The sequence below is a fragment of the Cyprinus carpio genome, unplaced genomic scaffold (genome assembly GCF_018340385.1).
Source record: "Cyprinus carpio isolate SPL01 unplaced genomic scaffold, ASM1834038v1 S000006753, whole genome shotgun sequence".
Classification (NCBI taxonomy): Eukaryota; Metazoa; Chordata; class Actinopteri; order Cypriniformes; family Cyprinidae; genus Cyprinus; species Cyprinus carpio.
In genome coordinates this window covers 2511669-2527124 of record NW_024879352.1, presented here as the reverse complement: position 1 = coordinate 2527124, position 15456 = coordinate 2511669, and the positions used below count along the sequence as shown (strand labels likewise).

The following is a 15456-nucleotide window of genomic DNA, read 5'->3' as shown; positions in this document are numbered from 1 at the left end:
ACGTTTTACATAATATTGTTGAAGCAACACAGAATTTCTTTGGAGCTGGTGTTAGCTCCCCTCACTGTGACTGTTTTACTAATGCTGCTGTTGTAATGATACTCAATTCTAATTTAGTTTTGGTCTTTTGGTCTAAAAAAAAAAAAAACTTTTTTCAAATCTGAAAAAGGTAATTATGCTTTTATTTAAAAATTTTAAACAGGAAAAATACAAAACATTTTTGTGCACTACTTGTGTGCTGTCTATTTTTTCATCTATAGTACAACTACGTATCTGAGACAAAGATACAATTTAAAGATCATTTTCAAACACTGATGTGGTTAAAGGGAGATTCCCCAACTTTCCTAATGTCATTTGTGAAGACAAAAACAAATGCATATAGTGAAATGTTTTATTTCATAAAACATTCAAAGAAAAACATATTTCTTCATTTGGGTGTAACAGAAACATTTTTAGGATGGGCCTCTGAATCTGCCAAGGAAGACGATGCTGTTAGTGGGGTTGTGCCTGATGAAGAACAGGAAAGGGTGATCTGCTGTAAAACTCTGAAACTGTAGTTGACGGGAACTGCCAAGCAAAAACAATGCAGTGGCTGCAGCTGCCTCAGTGCCTTCCTCATTGACCTCAATAAAAGCCTTGTGGATCACTGCTGAAATGAAGAGACCACCTTTACTGCTCATGCCTGTCAGATCAGCCTTTGTTTCCTGGAACACAGAGCTCATACCCATCTTTTGCAATATTTCTGATAGGGAGCTCTCAACCTCCACCTTGAACTTTGGCAAATGGACTCTGATATCCATCTGCGTAGCCATTTTGTCTCTTTTGGTCCAGTCAAGCAGCTTGTCAAGGGTCAACTCACTTTCCAGCTGTCAAACACACACACATACCAAAAAATAACATACACAGCACCAAACTATTCCGATTCAAACTATCCATTTCTTTGGTCATGGCAGTTTTGCTGACCTTTAGAAGAGGGTCAGAGCCATCCTGAGTTTCCTTTGGAAGAAGGATCAACATGCTGAGCTCCTTCTGTTTATATGGTAACTCCAGCACCTGCAGTTCATCCTCTGCGATGTATCTGAAGGGGAACTTCTTCTTCTGGTACATCATTTGCACAGGCCGGCGCTCATTCTGATTGAAGACAAATGTCATTAAATGAAGGAATGCATAACACATACAAAATTAAGTTATTATTTATGGTGCGTAAATGTGTGGGTATTGCAAGAATTACTTATAAGTACAGTGGGTAAGCACAATCAGTTGCAAAAGATTTTAAAAGTGACTTCCAGTTTGCTTATGCTGTTCCACCCCAAAACAAAAAGTGGAAAGTACCTGGTTTATTTTAAATGGCATTTCTTCAGTTTCTCTTGCTTTGAATATGTGCATCCAGTTCGCTTTGAAGTAGACGGCATTAACCAGAACTAGTCGAGTCATTCCAGTCAACATTCCAGGCTTGAGAAGATCTTTGATTTTATCTGAAAAACAACAAAGTATTGTTGCACACTTCATATCAGTTTTTTTATTTATCAGTTTAAAGATAAAATATCTATACATGTATCATTAAGTCTAAAATTATTCTTTCCAATGTAATTGTAATTGTTAGCAGAGCTGATGGAGCTGATCTTCTCACTCTCTGTCTGCTCTTCCACCCATTTGTTAATGAGCTGTCGTGACTCGTCAGATGCTCCAATGAAGTCCACAGCCTGAAGGTCAGCATGGTACAGCTTCAGAGTGGAGTCCAAATACTCCTGCAGGACAAAATAAAGACAGTTTCTCAAGCACACAGAGAGCATTAAAATGTCTCATTGAAGGCAGATTAAACTCACAGGTAAGAAGCTGAAGGTTTTCTCTCCATAGAGACGGTTTGCCAGTTTGAGGATGTAGGAGGCTGATGGACTGTTGATGGTTGAGGTGAGGGTCTCAAAATGAGAGTGAACATCAGAGACAGAACTAAAGGACAAAACCTGCAAAGAGAAAGACAGATGGGTGAATCTCACAAAAAGGGGTCATTTTCAATTTTTCCTTTTTCTTTGGAGTGTTACAAGCTCTTAGTGCATAAAGAAGATCTGTAAAGTTGCAAAGACTAAAGTCTCAAATCCAAAAATATATTCTTTATAAAAGTTAAGAGTCAACTACTCCTACCTAAAATGGCTGATTTTAACATGCCCCAACATGTCTACGTCACGATGTGGGAAGATTTGCATAACGCTGCCCAAATGTTCATGCAAAGAAAGAAGGTGTAACTTTTATTCTTGCTGTTGCCGCTGGCACCATGTTGTGTAGAGGCTTTGTGTTTCATTGTAAAAGTGAAGCTACTTTTTTTGGCCTTTAAAATAGGACAGAACTAGAAATCAGTGGTTAAGTTGTATTCCAGAACAGTAAAACCCAAATATTCAGATGTGTGCAGCACATTTTGTGGAGGACAAGGAATGTTTCCTGTGAAAGTAGCCTACAATGCCAGTGTCTGTTTCTATAAAGTGGAGCAATTCCAACTTTGCAAGGACAGTCTGGTGCTTCTGACTCACAGTCTGTAAGTACGTTTTCATATTTAAAGGATTTGCCACTGATGATTCAAATGCAAGTTTTTAGCAGTGTAGAGTAACTGTTAGAGCTTGTTGTTTGTCGTTTCTCCAATCACAAATGCAGACATGGTTTTATGTTTATGCAGTGCGATACGCAATGCATAAAAAGACAGTATAAATAATTATAATCTGTAAGTATGTCCCCATTGGATGCAACAAATGCCTCGTTTGTAATGGGTTTTATTGGTTTTGTCTCATCGCGCCGGGACACACGGCATCACAGTGTTGAGGGGCTTAACATTCTTTTTCTTCTTTTGGAGTTTTATGGCGGTTGGCAAACAAATGATAGGTGCATTCCCGCCACCTACTGGGCTGGAGTGTGGACCATTAATGAAATGGGAAGCACTAAATCAATAATATTTAAAATAAATAATAAAAAAATAAAAATAATAAAAACATGAAAAAATTTCTACAATTTTAAGTATAATATTTTTCATTCTTCCAACAGAAATGCTCTTTCATTATCATAAGCAGAACAATGTAAGTGCATGCTCTACTGTTTCTAGTAATCCACACAGACTACAGTTTCCAGACTCATGCTTATTCATTTTATATAGAAAAAAATTTAAAGCAGTATGGCCAATGCGAAGTCTGGTAATAATTTTATCTTCTCTTCTACTACCAAAATTAACTCTTTCAACCCCACATTTTTTTTGAATATGATAAAGATGTCTTCCTCTCTCCTCCTTATTCCAAACTTCTTGCCATCTCATTTTTATTGCAGTTCTAATTTTAGCGTTAACTTCTTCTTTGCTTGGTTGAATAATAATTTCTATATGTGATCATTTCAGTGCCTGTTTTGCTAAATGATCCACAACCTCATTTCCATCCACACGTGTGCTGGAACCCACAGGAAACATATCTTAATTCCTATCTTATTCATTCTACACATACATAAAATAATTTCATACAAAATGTCTTGTCTTGAAAATCTTCCACTGATTGATAATGCAGAGAGTTAATCTGAACATATCACCGCATTCATTGGCCGAGTATCCTCCATCCACCTGATAGTTAATAATATTGCTACCATCTCTGTAGTGTAAACTCCTACTTGATAAGAAACTCTTTCACCAATTTTGATTTAATAAGTTGGGACGAATACAGCTGCTGATGCTCATCCTGTCTCGGGATCTTTGGAACCATCAGTGAAAATTGAGATTGTGGAGTTGTAATTCTGTACTACATACAGTTTAACCATAACATCTTTTGCTATTACTCTATTTTTGTCATTAATAATTTATTCCAAATTAAAGTGTACTAATGGTAAAGGGAATAACCAAGGTGAAATGGGTGACACTACTACTGCAGGGCTCATTTCTACATTTATTATTTCACATGACAGGGCTTCTTCTTCTGCTATCCTTCCAAAACTTCTAAACTTGTCTGACTCATGTTACCAACATTTTCCCAATACTGGGGCGTAACATTCCTGTCACACGCTTAAGGCATTCGGCCAATCATAACGCACTGGATAGCTGGCCTATCAGCGTATACGTCGCTTTTCAGAAAGGCGGGGCATAGAGGAGAAACAATAAGACAGTAGAATAAACAATAATGCACAGTATGTGGAATATATAATGTATATAATATATATGTTATATATATATAATATATATATCTATATATATATATATACATAATATATATATATATATATATATATATATATATATATATATATATATATATATATATATATATATATATATATATATATATATATGTATACCTTAAACCACATAAGAACATTGCATTACACCAAATACATAAAATAATGTTATTTTTAATTATTAATGTAGTTTACTGAAAACAGAAACTAGACTAAAGTTAATAGCACCAATGGTAACGTATTTATTTATCGTACCTTGGCCATTTCTTCAGATGTCTCTCCTCGGGCTCCCAAGTAGACCATGCTGAGCGCTGCGCTGATGCTCAGTGGAGAGAAGAACATGTTTCCCTCAGCGCTGCTCGCGCTCAGAGCCCGATAGAGATCCAGAGCGAAGACGCTGTTAGCACGAGACAGACCCTCCATGACTAATGACACTGCTTGAAATACCAAAACAACAATTGAGTATCATACTTTATGCATCCATCTTTCAAATCACTAAATATAAATGTAGTATTTTACTTTTTTATGTCCTTTCGGCGTAATTCAGTTGTCCTCTTCGTTGTTTCGACAGCTCCACTGCATATGTTTGTAAAGTGTTGTAGTAGGCTGCGTGTTCAAAATATTCACTGGATGTTCTAAAATATGTGATTATACTGAAAATGTTTAATAAGAATGTTTGGTGGTGCTGTCTCTGTATGTCGAAGTGTGAACTGGAGGGGGCTCCGCCCCGTGATAGAATGTGTGCAGAGCAAAAAGTGCCGATTGACCAACATGAGTTGCTAAAATCGTTCATGAATGGCAAGCCGTTGTAACAATTAATCTATAAACCGCACTAGTGTCTAATTTAACGTTACTAGTACTTATTTTTTAGATGCTAGTATCTTGTCCATTATGTACTGGTACTTATTAACTAGTGCTTATTCTTTGAGTACTAGTGTTTTTGTAAAGTTACTAGTACTTATTAATACTAGTACTTAATAATCCGATATTAGTACTTATTCATTAGATACTAGTGCTTATTTATTAGGTACTAGTACTTATTCACTATATACTAGTACATATTGATTAAATACTAGTACTTATTTATTAGATACTAGTATTTATTCAACAGATTAAGTTATTTCAATAATGACTAGTAACTATTATATTGTTACTAGTACTTTTTTTTTTTTTTGCCATTGACTTCTATGGGGATCCGTCATTGAGATATCAACTATTCAGTTTTGACTAGTATGTATTCCACTGGTGACTAGTACTTATTTTTTATGTAATACTACTTATTCATTATATACTAGTACTTATTATTAGATACTAGTATTTGTCCATTAGATACTATTACTTATTTATTAGATACTAGTTCTTATTCATTAGGTACTAGTGCTTATTTATTAGAAACTAGTATTAATTCATTATATACTAGTACCTATTAAATAGATACTAGTACTTATTCAATAGATACTAGTACACATTTATTAGATATTAGTTCTTATTCGAAATGTTACTAGTATGATTTTTTATTTTACTATGTAAATTTTTTAATTGAACACCACTGTAGCCATTTGGACTAGTCATAACATAAGACAAGTAAAAAACAGATCTGACTAGTAAGATTATGGAAAGACGTTTTAACATTTAATCTATAAGATGCACTAGTATCTAATGAATAAGTACTAGTACCTTTACAAAAGACACTAGGGCCTTTCGCACTGCATTAGTTCCAGAACTAAATGTACAGTACTAAAGTACTAGGACGATTTTGCGCAAACTATTTCCCAGTACCATTTAAAGGGTCACATTCGCACCGACCCTGTGTACTAGGACGTGGCGTAAGCCGGCCGACAGAGATGTCATTTGTGCGCGGCATTCAACAACGTTAACAAGGAACAACGTTAACAACAGAAGTATGGAGGATGCTGTGATCGGAGCTGTGTTTTAGTTGTGTCTCGCGGGTTTTTTGATTTTGGTTGTGGAATTTCGTTGTTTTCGTAAAGCGATTGAAAGAACGGAAAGGAGGACTGACAATCTCCAACGACAACTGGCAGTGCTACATTTGCTACAAGTGCCTGCACTTCAGCTCGCGGGTATTTATCGCTGTCCATCTATTTGCAAAAATAAGTTGACACAATGTTTACAGTATGTTTACACAGCGTTTTAAATCATGGCGGGTGAGGTCGTTTTCGGATGCGTCTGGCCAATCAATGTCTACTTACGTCACGTACCAGTTTGTGCTGGTTAGACCCTGCTCCGTAGTAGGAGCTAATTTGGTTTTCGAAAAAGGCAGTCCGATACTAAAATCGCACCTAGTTCCGGTGGTGCAAAAACACCCAAAAGTGAGTAGTTGGGTAGGAGCTACTGGTACTATGAAAAAGTTCTGGCAGTGCAAAAGGCCCTACTAGTACCTAAAGAACAAGCACTAGTACCTAAAGAATAAGCACTAGTAATTAATGAATAAGTACAAGTACTTAATGAAAAAGATACTAGTATCTAAAAAAATAAGTTCTAGTAATGTTAAATTTGATACTAGTGCGGTTTATAGATTAAATGTTAAAACGGCTTGCCATAGTAAGATAAGAATTGTTACTAGTAGTAATTACAAAAGATACTAGTGTCTATTAAATAAGTACTAGTACCTAATGAATAACTACTAGTATATATTAAATGGGTACTAGTATCTAAAGAATAAGTACCAGTATCTTAAAAAAAAATAATAGTATCTAATGAATGCTTACTAGTAATATTTAAATAGATACTAGTCACTATTGCAATAATTATTAGTCAGAAATTAAAAGATTATATCAAAAACAGAATAACAACGACTCCCTGTTCATTTAGAGATATCGTCAACCTCATAAAGAACTAGTGAGAATGTATTTTGACTCGGAGATATCTTAATTTAAACAGATCATTACATAAACATGGGTACCTCTCCACCATCCAAAACAAGTCCACATCGTAATACAAGACAATGATATGCAGAATTAATTTGATTGTTAAGTAAGGCTAACTGGCTTTGTATGTTAGCCTATCTTGCTAATTGTTACCATGAAAACACAAGGAAATATTACAAACCTGTTGTCCAACAAAAGTATAATGATATGTTTTAGTTCAAATTTCACTTCACAACATCAGTCGAGTCTTTGAAATAACTTATTATTGTAATCTGACATGTTTTCATTATACAGAAACGAGAAAGAAATCATGCCACTTTATATTATTCTATACAGTGATAAAGGCTATATCGATTAGCAATTGCATTTGAAAATTTATTCTTATAAAAATACCCGAGATGGCTTGAAGAGCACAGATAAAACCAAATGTTGTCGCACATCCAAGTCAGTGTTTTTTTTTTCATGTTACAACAGTAAAACTTCTATCTGCATGTAATTCAGCTACTAGGCTACATCTACAGCAAAAGATGCAAAATTTCCTGGAACGTCATCAGCGAGTCTCACTTGTGGAGTTTCTGCTCGTGGACGCCCTTCGGCGATGAGTATGAATGAAAAAGAAATTACATTAAAGCTGCAGTCCGTAAGTTTTGCCTTTTTGTCGCCGTCTATGTTTGAAAACCTGTAATTGCAGTTCCTTGCGGAATTATATTCCATGCATGGGTTGTGATCCAGCACGGATGAATCTGTTTTGAGGTGAATGTGTAGCTGTTAGTCACCGCACCGGTGTGGATGTTCACTGTACTTAGTAATCATAGATTCTAACCTACGTCTTGAAATATATGACCCAAATAAGAATTTTCACCATATATTGTCATCTGAACAAGTAAGTAACAAATCTGCCACGCTTATATTTTATGCCAAAATACATGTAATATCTAAATAATTAAGCTTACCTACACTTTCCTCGACATCCCATTATTTTTGGGGCATGTGAGTTCCTGAACATGATGAATGATGGGATATGCTGTGTATTTAGTGTACTGTACATTAACAAACTGTGTTATAAATGTCTCTTCTTTATCAAACAGAGATGTCAGCCTCCATAATGACTGTACAGACTTTTGATTTACTTTTTTGTCCCAGCTAGCGAATTTGCAAAAGAATTGTTGTGATAATCAATAAATGCATTATCAAAAATGTGCTAAAAATGTGTTGCATTGCGTGCCAAAAAATTCCAGCTAAATTTTAACCCTATTTTAGCAGGTTTTTTTTTTTTTTTTTTTTCTCAATCCAAATCAAAGACACTATTATATTATATAAAAAAAGAAATACAAAATGTGAATTATTGACATCTAAATAGTAGTATTTATTGTTTATTTTAGTGTTAGACAAACAAACATCATATAATTTAAGATGGGCCTCTGAATCTGCCAAAGAAGAGGATGCTGTTGGTGGTATTGTGCCTGATGAAGAAACAAGAAGGGGTGATCTGCCATGAAGTGCTCCTCTCGAAACATACAGAATGCCACAATAGCTGCCGTAGCGGCTGCTGCCTCTGTGCCTTCCTCGTTTACATCCACAAAGCCTTGTGGGCCACTGCCGAAAGGAAGAGGCCACCCTGACTGCTCATTCCAGTCAGATCAGCCTTTGGACCCTGAAACACAGAGGTCATCCCCATGCCCATCAATATCTCTGCTAAGGAGCTCTCTACCTCCAGCTTGAACTTTGGCAAGTGGACTATGATCTCTGTCTGGGTGTCCATATTGTTTCTGTTGGTCCATTCATGCAGCTTATCAAGGGTCAGCTCGCTCTCCAGCTGTCAAACACACAAATTCTCAGTCTCTGAATATATGCAAGATAACAATACAGTCAAGTCAAGCAGATCAGTACAAAAACTTTTTGCTGACCTTAAGAAGAGGGTCAGAGCCATCCTGACTTTCCTCAGGAAGAAGGATAAAAACATGCTGAGCTCTTCTTTTATATATGGCAACTCCAGCACTTGCAAGCGGTGGTCATAGACATAGTTGAAAGGGAACTTTTTTCTTCTGGTACATCATTTGCACTGGCCGGCGTTCATTCTGATGGAAGACAGATGCACATATGAGGAAAGTGAACATGAAAAAAGGAATGACCCTCTCTCATTTTTGGTATGCATAGTGTAAGGACATACAACTACATTTTTACAATATTTTGCAAACAGACCTGGTTTATTTTAAATGGCATTTCTTTAGTGTCTTGAGCATTAAATTTCTGTAGCCAGTTCCCTTTGAAGTAGATGGCATTAACCAGAGCTAGTCGGGTCATTCCGGTCACCATTCCTGGCTTGAGAAGATCTATGATTTTATCTACAAAACACAAGTTTGCATTCCTGACTTCACATCTTTTGAAAAGAATATATTCAATCAACAGGTCAAAAACTGATTCTTTAATCTGAAATAGAAATGTATATGGAGAGCTGATATTCTCACTCTCTGTCTGCTCTTCCACCCATTTGTTAATGAGCTGTCGTGACTCAGTCAGATGCTCCAATGAAGTCCCACAGCCTGAAGGTCAGCATGGTACAGCTTCAGCGTGGAGTCCAAATACTCCTGCAGGACACATGACACCAATCAGCAAAAAGGACTCAAGAAAGACCTTCCTAAAATTGGAAATTTATAATTGAGTGAAAAGAATAGCATTCATAATGTCCCATTTTATGACGGCGGAATGGACTCACAGGTAAGAAACTGAAGGTTTTCTCTCCATAGAGACGGTTGGCCAGTCTACGGATGTTAGGGAAGCTTGCTGAGGTGGCTTTGTTGATTGCAGAGGTGAGGCTCTCAAAATGAGAGTGAACATCAGAGACAGAACTGAAGGACAAAACCTGCAAGGGAAGGGAAGTTCACATATTAACTGTATTGTTTACACCGGAGAGACTTTGCTAATAGTTTTACAAAAATGTGTCCATTTTTTTAATTATATAATTCTCTTTTATTCAAAAAGAAGCCAAAAAATGCTCATGGTATGCCTTAAAAAATAAGCTATGGGTGTGCACCGAAGCAGAGTCTATTTCTGAGCACATTTAGTACAGGTAGAAAAAAAAACTAAATCAAGGATTTTATTCTGAATTGTTGTTTGAGTCTGAAGTACGTTGTCAAGCCAGTATTTACATACATTAATCTAGATGAAGTTTTTGTGAGTTTTAAAAGAATTGATGGCAGCAAGCAGGCACAAGTTGGCTTTTTGTGTCTAAAATCTGGAATATATTCTAGGTCCATTTCAGTTGTTTTTCCTTTCAAATTGGATGCATGTTTTTTTTTTTCTGTTTGTAAGCTCCTTCGTAAAGAGCAGATAGAAAGAGTGGGAAGAGAGGTATGTGCAGCTGTGATCATTTGTTTACACTACTCCGGCTCTCCCTCTCTCTGTTGAGTCAGTTGCTCGCTGGTTGTATCACACAGTCTGGTACACACTCTTTGGCTAATGGAATGTCCTGCTATGTCTAGTTTCATCAATAAATGTCAACTGCTTTGCATTTGATTTCAGGCTAAGCATGCAAATATGCTTTCTAATAGATTGATGATGTACGCTTGAAGTCAGCATATAGCACTGCTGTACTGAGCAACTTGGAACATTTTCATTACTTCTATATGTTAGTTAGGCTAATATTGTAACTGCAGTGACTATACCAATACTGTAAACTATAGCTTTGCTATAGTATTCACCATGAACTTAGAATTTGTAAGGGCCAGTAGGTACTAACTGAACTCACTTAACCTGAATAGATTATTCTGAAAGAGAGAGCACATTGCTTTGGAAATTTTATTGAATTGGCCACATCCATGGATAATGAACTGAAATAATTCCAACTCAAACTTTCTCACGGTAACCCAACAACAAAAACAATTTCAAGACAAGTAAAGCCATAAATGACTGGCTGCATCATTCATTTTTAGTTTACATCTATATTTCTTCAACCTAAAATGTATTGTACTGTGTGTGCTGAATGCAGCCAATTTCTAGATTCATAATTAAACACACACACACACACACACACACACAACACAAAAACTCCCACACAAGATCTTTGTTTGTTCTCCAGATGCTTATACCTCATACCTTGGCCATTTCTTTGGCAGTCTCTCCTCGGGCTCCCAAGTAGACCATGCTGAGCGCTGCGCTGATGCTCAGTGGAGAGAAGAACATGTTTCCCTCAGCGTTGCTCGCGCTTAGAGCCCGATAGAGATCCAGAGCGAAGAGACTGTTAGCACGAGACAGACCCTCCATGACTGATGACACTACGGGAAAAAAACAGCCCCATAATTTATGCAAGCACCGTTTAAATCCATATAACGCCATATTTTCGCAAAAAGTACTGAGCAGATCTAGACAGTAGTTATAAAACAATTGATATGATTTTTACGAATGTTCCGCGTTAGTAGCCTACAAAAATAACTTTAAACTGCTGTCCATTCTAATAAAATAATGTAGGCCTACTTTTGTTTTAACATAGCCTATGTAGCCTAATAATATATCACCGTAAATATATCTACCTCTTGCGCAGAGGTTTGATGACACGTCAGAGAATAACTGTCAGAGAAACGCGAGAGTCGCAAATACGTAGCGTTTATTCCAAAGAGAAACGACACTCCAGTTCCGAGCGCCTGTTTTTGAGGAATTGTATGTGAACAGATAAAGTATTACCTACCTTTTATAAAAGATGCCTTGTCACAAACGTACGTCTGATCGTGAAATAGAATCCTGCCCTAGAGTCATGCGATACAAATGGACCTGGACCAGCAACGCCCATAAAGCGCCGGACAAGCTAGACAGTCAAACCGCATAATTGAGACATATCACAGGTGCGTTAGTCACACACTCCCCCGCCCTTTTATTGCCTTTGCATATGCTTCCTGTATTTTACTTCATAATTTGCAACTCTTTATCCAGCCAATTAAGTTCCAAAATGAGTGAAACATTTTTTGGAATGTTTGAATATTTTTTTTCTTTGGAGAAGGTCACTCAGAGAGAGAGAGAGAGAGAGAGAGTGGACAATGGGAAATAGCCTACACTTTGTTTTGTCAGCAACACAAGGCAGATGCATTCAATGAATGTGACAGCTCTGGACTAATCAGTTGGACTTTGTGCATAAAGGGTGAGTCACAGTGTTGGATTAGAGGTTCTGCACAATAAAACCTTATCAGAGGCCTTTCACAATAGGGACTGTGTTTGTGGAGGATGTGGTTTTCTGATATGCTTCTTCAGTCCAGTGTTTTCCTGTAAATGTATCAAATAGTCATTTTTTCTTGATTGATACATTGAGCATATAGAGTTTTTGTTTTCTTCAGGTTACCTGAGGTTGCTGCCTAAAGAGATAACACCAATCAAATGGCTTGATAAGAAATTATAAATGAAAAAAAGTCACCTACCTATCAATGTCAGTATTCGTAATTGCACATTAAATAGTACAGATTGAGGAATCAGATGAAAAACTGGATATTGTTCTGTTAAAGTTACACACACACACACACACACACACACACACAACACACACACACACACAACACACACCAACACCACGCACACACATTTATGTTGTTCAAAACAGTTAGTGCTGCTTAATAATTTGTGTAATATTTTCTCAGGATACTGTCAAATAGAAAGTTCAAGAGAACTTTCATGGATTATTATTATAAATTTACTTTCACTTTTGATCATTTATGCATCCCTGCTGAATAAAGTATTAATTCCCATGAAAAAAAAATATATTATTCATCATGTAAACAGCCTACATCTAAACAAAACCATGCTTTTTTTTTCTAAACATTTTTATAACAGCTGAATAGATGGAGTATTGTTAAAGTAAACATTTATTTAATATGCATAAAAAGGCACAAGAGTGCTTCTTAAGGGCTCAACAGCAACACATAAATGATAAAATTACAAGAGATCTGTAGGAAAATAAACCACAAGGGTTAGTCCAGCATGAAATCAAACTTTTGTCAGCTCTCAAATCTCTTTCTCCATTCCTCTTATTGCACCCGCTTCGAATGTTATCACTCGATTGAATGGGCATTATCATGTTATCACTCAAATGAATGGGCGTTATCATGTTATCACTCGATTGAATGGGCATTATCATGTTATCACTCGATTGAATGGGTGTTATCAGTGGAAATCAGCTCATAGATATGGGCCAGAAGGGGCCTACTGCGCCTACTAGTAGGGTGCTTATTTTAACAAGCATGTTCAGTTTCAGCAAACAGAAGAACAGCATTTGGCGTGAACATGGAGTGGCACGTCAGTTCACCATTTTGGGGAATTTGAACATTGACACAACAGGGTTATGCAATAATATCTTTTTTAGAGACACAGGAGTTAAAATTTAAAAGCATTTAAGGGGCCCCGCACAATCACATTTTGTGAGTCACTAGATTGCAGAATTACTCACGATTTGTGTAGCATGCAGGTGCATCTATTAAAAAAAGGCCTTTAAAAAGATGCACAAAATATTTTGTCTCCTTTCATTTTGAATTTTACTGTCATAAGAACTATTTTTTTCTAAGGTTTATTGCATAAGCACATATTAAAGATTACAATATGTCCATAACATGTGGAGTAGCAGTTCTTAGTTCAGTGTGCAGGATACTGTGATTTGTACACAGACAGACAGACAATATCTCTCTCGCCACGCTCTCTCTCTCTCTCTCTCTCTCTCTCACACACACACACACACACACACACACAAACAGACCATTGCTGCTCTTGAATTACACACAGACAGCAGCACTTACACGTCAGATTGAGGTTTAAATAAAACTCTTCATGTCAGCACCATGGTTTGCTGTTTCCACACCTCACACTTCATGCATACTTCCACCAGAGCATGTGTGTGTGTTTGGTGTTAATTAGCTCTAGTAGGTCCCCAGAAGTTAGCTAAATTTGAGGGACATCCCACATTGTTAAACTGAGTCATAAAGAAAGCAAATACTGTTTTTCACTAGTAGTGCTAAATGCAAATGTTTCCTGTTAGAGTTAGGGATTTGGAAAATGATTAATGTGTAACAATTAGCTTCGTTTAAAGCATTAGAAATCTAAGGTATGTTCTCATTTAGATACCTAACTAAATGTGTGAGGACAGAGAAGTAGTGGCTTCCTGGAATTAAGGGGGAATGGCTGGCTATGAAAATACTGTGTGTAACATTGCTCTGTGACTGACAGACAGGGAGGCACACACAGCTTCCTAAATGTACCAAACATCTACAAAATATACTGAAAACACTTACCCCACCAACACACAGACAGACAGAGATACACTCAGCACTCAAACCACATGCACTTTCCTTGACCTTATGGACTTTCTGTTATGTGACCATAAAAAACCTTTAAAGGGGACATATGAGGTTGCTAAAAAAGAAACATTTTTTTATTTTGTGTATTTGGTGTAATGAATTGTGTATTTATTAAGGGTTAAAAAAACACATTATTTTCCACATACTGTACATTATTGTTGCTCCTTTATGCCCCGCCTTTCTGAAACGAGTCTATTTTTACTAAGCTCATCATTCTGAAAAGCTATGTGTGCTCTGATTGGCCAGCTATCCAGTGTGTTGTGATTCGCTGAATACCTCAAGCGTGTGACGGAAATGTTACATCCCTTACCATACTGTGATGCCATGTCCCGGTGCGACGAGACAAAACTAATAGACCCATTATACTTTTTTTATTTGTTGCATACAGTGGGGACATAATTACTGATTATAATGACTTATACTGTCTTTTTACGTGTTGCGTATCGCGCCACGTAAACAAAACCATGTTTGCATTTGTAATTGGAGAAACAACAAACAACAAGCGCTACTCTTTAAAATCCTTTAAAAATGCAAACGTACTTACAGGCTGTGAGTCAGCATTATTTGTCAGAACACCGGCATTGTAGGCAACTCTCCCCAGGAAACAGTCCTTTCTCTGTAAAATGCGCTGCACACAATCTAAATATTTGGGTTTTGAACTGTTCTGGAAAACAGTGTTGTAAATACAACTTAACCACTGATTTCTAGTTGCGTCTTTTGGAAGGCCAAACAAAGTATTTTCGCTTTCGCAATGAAACACAGCATCTCCACGACATGCCGATGGAGGCAACAATACTACAGTGAGAATCAAAGTTACGCCTCGTTCTTTCTTTGTGTGAACATTTGGGCGGTGTTATGCAAATCTTCCTACATAGTGACCTAGACATGTGGGGGGCGTGTTTAAACAAGATGTTTTAAAGAGGGCGTGGACAAGTCTTAACTTTTATAAAGAATATCTTGTTGTGTTTGAGACTTAGTCTTTGCAACTTTAGGGATCTTATCTATTCATGAACAGCTTGTAACACTCCAAGGTGAAAGGAAAACTT

The 15456-nt window shown here is 36.8% G+C and overlaps 1 pseudogene; it reads right to left on the bottom strand.

Annotated features, from left to right (window-relative positions):
• Positions 1-377: 377 nt before the first annotated feature.
• LOC109070232 lies at positions 378-11756 on the bottom strand (annotated as a pseudogene).
• Positions 11757-15456: the final 3700 nt, after the last annotated feature.